At 35.2% G+C, this 8,873-nt stretch overlaps 1 long non-coding RNA gene across 1 annotated transcript; it reads right to left on the reverse strand.

Moving 5' to 3' along the window:
• Nucleotides 1-6,334: 6,334 nt before the first annotated feature.
• LOC142142994 (uncharacterized) lies at nucleotides 6,335-8,598 on the reverse strand. Its single transcript, XR_012689444.1, has 2 exons — nucleotides 8,541-8,598; nucleotides 6,335-6,855 (listed from the first exon to the last, which is right to left on the reverse strand). It is a non-coding gene; the product is annotated as an uncharacterized LOC142142994 (long non-coding RNA).
• Nucleotides 8,599-8,873: the final 275 nt, after the last annotated feature.

Here is an 8,873-nt window from a genome sequence, read left to right on the forward strand (position 1 = left end):
CTTTGTCTGGACTGTAGGGACAGTTGGGAGGTATGTCACGCTTCACATGGCTCTGCTCAAAAAGGGAGAGCTGCATGCCCCTAGCAGTAGTGCACGCAACATTGCCGGAGTATATAATGGGGATAGGAAGAGTTGAAGAGCAGCGAAGCACTGTCTAAAATTATAGCCATGCCTCCATGCTTGCTGGTCATGCCCATTGGTGGCATGGTGTTGAAACCCCTCTCTACAAATCCTGTGTTTGCTCCTGATATGGGTAGTAGATCCTACCCCTATGGTGACAGTGATGAATAAAGAAATTGGTTAATAAAAAATGGCGAGGAGGCGAAAAAAAGGAAAGCTGTTTAAAAAAACAAAACATAAATCGGAATCAATTATATGCATGCACTTTATGGGCCACATAAATGCAGCAAATATCTAATTAATCCAATAGAAATCTGGTATCCATTTAAATGTAAGGAACTGCAGTGATAACTGTAATTGTGTGAAAATAGTGGACTCATTGTTAAATCCAATTTTTCTTTCCTGGTATACATCCCTGTGGTTTGTTTGTTTTACAAGAACATGCACATTTTAAACAAGACATATGTGATGTACATAACATCTACATACTCAGAATTTTTTTGTTTAGTAGGCATTTTATGTGCAACATTGTTTTGAATGAGAGTTTAGTATCTTTGTGTGATTTTTATTAAAAGTCTATATTTGTAGAAAAGGGCAAGACCAGAGTGCAGCGTATACAGGCGAAGACACCAGTTTTGCATTGTGCTGGGCTGTCTACTTTCTGAACATGTATGGTATTAGTAGGCTATAATGAAATTTTGATTCTCTACATCCGCTTCGGCCTCGTTAAATTAAATTCCCCACCGATGGCACACACCAGGTTCAGGTTTATTAGAAGTCAATTACTATTCACCAGGGTTCTCAGTAACCAACCCAAATATGCATATTTCAGGTTTTGGAAAATTTGAATTTGATTTTTATTATGTGTCAATAATAGTTTTGATGTACCCTAATGTTACAGAAGATCTACCTAAGAATCTCTCCATATAAGATGTTTTTTGGAAAAACTCTGTAAGCAATTTCTCATCAAAAGAGATTAAATAGCACCTATCTATATTTACTAGCTGTATTTATCCTGAGTTCACCATGTTATCATGTCTCTTTATCATATCCCGCTGCAGTTATAATACTGTAAACAAAATAGAGAAAATACTGAATAGATATTGATTTTCAACGCATATCATACTATCAATGCAATTTCTGACAATTTTGCATTAAGAGTTTTAATTCACAACTAATAGACTCCTAGCAAGTGTATTGTCAGAGAAAGGATCACTCCACATATCTCTATCCAAGTGAAAATACATTGAGTTATTACAGCAATATTACACAACATGCAGGGGACTTGAGAGGCTTTTTTTTGTGAGACTATGGATGATAATTTGTCACCCAGTGGCTTTTCCTGGTTACAGTCTGTCATGGGTGTGAGATAAGATTAGCTCTTCACCGCACTCTAAAATAGACTTCTGTGCAAACATTCTGCACTGCCCAATACAACTCCCCTCTGCCATCTATTAAAACATGAACATTCACAAAACAGACAGAGCTTGATAAATTATTATTTAGCCTCTTTTATTTGTGATCAATCTACATGAAAATACTTCTTTCATAGGTGGGCATTAATATATCATTATTCAAATTATTGTATGAAGCAAAAATACACAGGTTACCTGCAAAGGTGGAGTGATTGAAACAATGGTGCTGGTCACTTCAAATGAGATAAATTAATTCTATAACTTATTTATGTTTATATTGTATTGTATTTCTATATAGATTATGCAGATCATAGGATGAAATCTGTGTCGCTAATCGTTCACATAGTGGCAAAATATCCAGCGGAGCTGCAGAAATCAAGGGGTGCATACAAAGTACATAGAAAGCAGATGCACATTGGAGTATAAGTATCCTGCCCCCAAGAGCTTACTATATAGAGATACATGTGTAAAACAGGTAATGTTTAAGGCATGTATGCAATCTATGTGTAACATAAACATGTATATATAAATACATGCTAATATATATATATATATATATATATATTTATACATATAGCGGATTTCTCTCTCCTCTCTTTCTTTCTCTCTCTCTGTACTTTTATTTATAAATATATATAACATATTTCTCTCTCTCTCCTCTCTTTCTCTCTTTATATATATATATATATATATATATATATATATATATATATATGTTACACATACACACACTTTTGTAAATAAAGGCAATGTTATGTTCGCACACATACACTGCCAATATATATGTGGCTCCCTGCTGTGTCAATTTCTGGGGACGAGATAAAAGCATAGACGTTTTGACAGCAACACTATTTCTTGATAATCTTTTAAGTCCTTTAGGTCTCCATGTGTAATGCATTGCCTGAGAACCAATGGTCAGTGTAAGCAAACACTTTAGATAGACCCATGCATGTAGATTGCTGTCATTTGTGTGTAGCCAGAGAGAGCACACAAGGACCCATTGAAAGTGCCTGGCTTCAAGTACAGACAGATGGAGAGCACAGGGGTTACCATAGCCAGGCCTGAGAATGACCTCTATGGTAGAAAATGAAATCAGTCTGACCCTGTTGTTAGGCCTTAAATTATAGTCTCAGTCCCCCAAATAATGCATCCTTAATACATTGCTGCCCTCTTTTTTATCAGGCTCCCTACCTCGAGGGGGTTTTGTTCACTAACCACTAATGTTAAATTGGAGCTCTTTATACTTGCATTTGTGACCTCAATGGTCATCTTGCAGCATATTTAATTGAGAACACTTCAAAACATAAACCCAAATCCCTAAAAAGTCCCACATTCTTTCTACAAGAACAAAAGAAGACAAGAAAAAAGGGAAAAAAAAGGAACGAGTCTTTTAAATTAGGAGGATTAAGATGCTCGCTGCAATCTACTTCTCCCACAAATTAACACCAAGGCAGAAGAACCATTGTCTCCTTGTTGTTTTCTTATTGTCCATTGATTGTGAAGTCTGAACACACATTCTGCATCTTGCAATTTTCTTTATTAACAGATTGACTGAAATCATGTCATGCAAAGTAGATAAGATGGAATAGCACAGCTCAGGCTGGGATTACATAGTAACAGTGCAATTTCTGCTTTATCTGTAAAAGTCATGTGTTTGAATAACATATGTATATAAAAGATTTTCCACAATAGTAAGCAGAGACAAATACAAAAATATAATGTAAAACTAGTCACAGTGACATCATCATTATCAGCGCTTTTTGTCATCATAACTAGAAATGAGGGGGATGGGGGGGGGGGGGATTTCAACTCTCCAGCACTCCATGGGAATTATTTCTACAGCAGGTGGTAAGGTCCCTTATCATACAGATACAATGGAGACAGACAGCAATTATCGTGGTCGGAAATGCTTATTACTTACAAGGATGAAATCAAATATTACCTGAAAATTGTCATTGTGGTAATGCAAATGTTTTATAGTGTGAATGTATTTCATAGTAAAGTTCTAAAAATGGATTAGAGAAATACATCCTAAACATTTACAAATAAATATGTCTGTCTGTCTAACTAACTCATCTGTCTGTCTATCTAACTTTTACTGTCTGTCTACCCATCTAGTCTATCTATCTATCTATAAATTATATAGCATTTTCTGTCTTTTTTGTACTTATTCATATTTATCATATCCTATTACAGGATGTCTGTCTGTCCACGTCCACTTATCTATATGTATATTTGCCATATATCTGTCCTGTTTAACCTTTAAAGATACTGCAAAAGAAATGCTTCTTCCCTTAACCCTTTATTGCCATTCGCTATAAAGTGCTATTCTAAAGCACCAGATGCCTCTAGAAACCAGCAAAAGCCAGCAGACATATCATTTCACATCCTTTCATATGAGAGGTGCAGAATGAAAGCACAGGAATTATTTTAAAATCCCTGTTAAATCAAACTCTGCTTCTTTCCCAAGGCAGACTCAGGCTTGACTAGTTAAGACAGATTCTCTGTCTGACAATTAATATTAATGGGTAGATTTCACAATGTGGCATTATCACACTGTGAGATGGGTGGGCATACCATCTGGGTTTTGGCAGGTATTACATGTAATCAAAGAGATTACTTGGCTCGGGGTGAAACTGAAAACCTTTGGGGTTCTTTAGCCTTTTTTTTTCCCTTTTGTCTGGACTCATTCTAGGTGTGTTTAAATATGTTCCATAGCTCTGCCTTGTTGTTTTAAACATCCAGGAGTTTTATTAGGAAATGATATATGAGAATCAGACTGTTTTGCTTCTGAAATAATTGCCACTTGTACTTTCCCTCCTGTTAGCGCTTTCTCCAATTGATTTCCAACCTACAGTATTTAGCCTTCCTTTCTATACTCTTTATTAGCTAAACCATTTGTTTAAAACGAAATCAGAGAAATCGCCTGGAACTTGGCACACACAATGTTTCAGGAAAAAAAATATATAATTGCAATAGCCCATAACAGATTTTTTTTTTGGAGAAAGCCTCCTTGCGTCTGCAAAACATTAATATAATTTCTTCAAATACTGTGTAGAGCTAACAATAATAAACTGAAGCAGACACACAATGCGGACTTAATACAATGTGGCATTGTTCTTGGTTCTTGCCACTAAACTTTCCAAGTTTTGGGCTGAATAGGCAATTCTCTCCTAGACAGATTCACCTCATCCCCACATCATATACACACATTTGATTGTATATAAGTAATTCTCATCAATCTGTTATAATGTATGACCACGTTTATTGCTGTAGTAGTTAAATTGTTGTTAATTTTACACTAAACGGTTATTATGATGATGAATGGGAACACTGTGATTCCACACAGGGGACAGCAACCTATTTATCCGACACTGAGTAAAGAATTTAGCCGTTCAAAATTAGCAGTTACCATAACTTTTATTTGCGGGGTTAAGTTAAACGCTTGCCTGGCTGACCAATATTGTGCCATGCTGGTAAACAACAAGATCTCTCACACAAAGGAACCAGTGATCCAACACAGCGTTTGCTCGTACCAGCTCCTTCTTGTAAAGTTTTCATTTGACATAAAAGCAGGGGAAGGAACATTCCATGATAGTTTATTGAAAACATTTTTTTTTTTAATTTGTCTGTATTGAACAAACCTTGTAACTCTAGAGAGAATTTGACCTTCATTTGCATCCTACAGCAAGCTGAAGATGTTTGTGTGTGCGTTTGTTTGAAATGAAAACGCTGCACATATTTTGTACCCCCCCCTCCTTGATTTTTCCTTGAATTATGAAAAATGTTTTTAGGAAGAGATATATCTATCACGTGGTCCTAAGTATTCATAGCCCTCCCTCCCTCCCTTTTTTTGAAGGGTGATTTTATTACTAACTGTTTTTGTGCCGACACATACCTCTGCAATTCATTGCTGAGCCTTCTGGCAATGTATGGATTAACATGTCATTTAGCTGCACAGATATTTCAGTTTGAAGAAAAGTGAATCTCAATGCAAGACGATGCTGTTTGGAATAAAATGAACATCTTAACGTCTGTGTACATACATGCAGAAAATAGCACTATTTAATGAGAGTATACACCACTTGCCTTTCACTTGGCAACACGGTTACAAATAGTTTTGCACACTTAAAAAAAAGAAAAAAGAACTGCCTTTGTTCTTGTAACTATCTATATTTTGCAAGGAAACTGATTTAGTGTAAAATGAAGCAGCATGTTATAAATGTAATAATAAACATGTTGATGTATGTAGCTAGTTTAAGTCAATAACTGTAAAATGCATTGTGTGTTTATTTCACTGTAAAAAGACAAAACAACTGCACATTGACACTAAAAGGGTTAAGAAAATGATAGTACTTGTAATATTTACTGTTTAATTCAATAGAAAGGCTGAGTCCTACTAAACACATATTTTTTTCAAAATTATTTAGAGGACATATTTGTTATGTTGAGTGAACAAATAAAGAAACACAACCCACATTATAGTTATATGTATATTGACAGCTATGGGTAGCAATGAATTGCAGGCTCTTCTCATAGGGATGGTATTAAAATCATTCTTTCATTACACCCATTTTATAAGAGATCATAAATAGGTAAGTCATACAGATAGATCTGGATTTTTTCAGGATAATGGTAAAATAAATCTCAGAAGAAAGATAACAAGCTTTCCCGAAAGAGGGGTTTTGTGAAATATAACCAAACATAGCACAATTAAACACAATGCAAATATTCTTGTTAAACGGATCTTTAGCTCTCATTTGTTATGTCTTGTACATAAAACGCCAAAGTTCAATATATATTTTTCAAAGCAAGCTTTAGTCATTAAAAATACAGTTATATATAAAGTCCATATAAAGTCTACTGGTGTGTTGCTGATTTTGTCTCAATGCGTAGATTATTTTTGCTGTATTTATAGATTTTAACAAAGAGCAAGTGTGAAGGAGTTGAATTCAAGTCATACATCTCTCCATTTTGGCAAATATCCATTCACACATAAGTAATATTTTCAATTTGCCTAAAACAGAATAGAATATATTGGCTGGTGAAGGCTGTTCGACTCTTCTTGGGTTCTAAGTAGTCCTGATATGGAATCCCACGTGGTAACCAGTATATATCAAAGAAGTCCCAAATCCATTAAGAGTTTCACAATTAGAGGAATGCATTACAACTCATAATGTATTCTAAATCTGAGGTTTAAGGACTCTTGTTGACATTACCAGATCTCAGCTGAGAATTTAATATTATTCTTTGTCTCCGGTACAGCAACAATTTTGCAGCAAGATAGCACCATCTTGAGGACAAAATGGAAATGTCAATGCTACAAAAAAAAGTTGACAACATTTTCACACAAAAGGTTTATATGTGTATCCAATATTGAATAATAGTGAGATTGTGATATACATAATAAATATATATAAATAAATATATATATATATATATATATATATATATATATATATATATATATATATATATATATATAATAGTCGGTATGAAAGATATATACATGTTATAAATGAGTTCTACAATATCAGAAACAGCCTGTAACTCTTCTGCAAATACTATATGCAAAGAACATTGGATGATTTGTTTTAATTATCTATTTAAAGAAAAATTATTCAAAAAGGAAAAGGAACTGATAACAGCGTAGCTTCTTTATATATAAATAGATGATGATGATTTCTGGATCTGTGGGAGACACTTTGAAAGACATATGTCAATGTTTGAGAACTATGAGGTTGAGTAAACATCCAAAGAAAGATAAGGCAGCAAGGCTGGTGTCACATCTGTGTTTTTCTACTTATTTCCAACCAAATGCTCTAAGGTGCCTAAAAAACTGTAAAAGGACCCTTTCTACAGCCTATGATTTAAGGGGTGGAACAAAAAGGGGACTGGGGGATATGCACGTGGCCAATGTACAGAACAAGGGCGTGCCATGCTCAGGGGACGGGGGGGGGGGGGGGGGGGCATGGGGGCATCTGCCCCCTTGGCTGGTCCCACAGAGTGGGCTACCTTGGGCTGGGTCACTGGGCCAACTGCATTTTTTTCCTTTACAATCTTCCTGCTGAGTCCAATCTTGCCCACAAGCTAACATTTGCCAGCCCTCCCCTGGCCAACCTCGAGTGCACACAGCAGTGTCTGCTTCAAGCTGTGGACATCTCTAAGGCATTCATTTTGGATTTGTTTTATTTTTTATTTTTTTAAAACTGGGAACAAAAATAATAGGGGTAACTTGACATGGAACACTTAAGGCCAAATTTCGCTAGTGAAACATCCAAAATTTCACAGTGAAATGCAGAATAAGGTGAATATTGCACAGAACAGTTTTGAAAATGTCTGTCAGTTTTACATCTTATATTCATATCAATGGGAACGGATAGAGCAGCATTTTATTTTATCTGCTAGGTGAAAATTCTATATGCAGCATTTATGAGCTTTGAAAACTGCCAATGTGCCAGCAAAGAACCGATCTCAGAGACTATAGTGATATGATTTAACAGCAGATATCTGTCGCTTTTGTCTGACATAAAACACTGTTTCCAAAATGCAGCCTAAAGTTCATATTTATCTACAATACGTCAAGACAACTTTTTAGATTCAGATAAAAAATATATACGCATGTAAGGAGAACTGAATGTGTGTGTCCCGTATTCTTGCTGAAGATCACATAGGAATGGCAGTTCAGTCGTTTAAACACGTACACTTATGAAATATACATATATGTGCCTGTGTTTCAAGGGAATGGATACTCCCGGCCAATGGCATTATTTATCCGGATTGGCAGGGGGCTACAATGGGACATACCCATGGGATGTGAGTGTCATGTGATTGGCTCGCATCACATGATCTGATTCATGTGAGCCAATCACATGACACTCGCATCCAATCGTGAAACACCCTTATTGTCAGGTAATTGCTGAATTCCTCATTTTTCAATAAATAATGCAGTTTCTTCCATGAGAAACTATCATCTTTAACTGACTTGCAAATAAACACACATACCTCTACATATCTGCATTTCATACAGAATGGTATATATCTGGGATAATCCTGGTGCATTATAGAAAAATAATAAAAAGTAATTAGAAGTATGCTAAATTAAATCATTCTATGGCATAGAACATAATTCTAAAACAACATGATTCTTAATTCAGTAATTAATAAGAGATTTTACAGCTATATTCATAATTATTTATTATTAGCATTGTTTTTTAACTATTTAAAATGTGCAGCAGTTTTTAGGAAAAATATATGAATTCTATAAATGCATACAGGTCATATAACGTCATGTCAACAGTTTATTGTAACATTGATGCCGTGTAAGCGAGGTGAATA

The sequence above is a fragment of the Mixophyes fleayi genome, chromosome 3 (genome assembly GCF_038048845.1).
Source record: "Mixophyes fleayi isolate aMixFle1 chromosome 3, aMixFle1.hap1, whole genome shotgun sequence".
NCBI lineage: Eukaryota > Metazoa > Chordata > Amphibia > Anura > Limnodynastidae > Mixophyes > Mixophyes fleayi.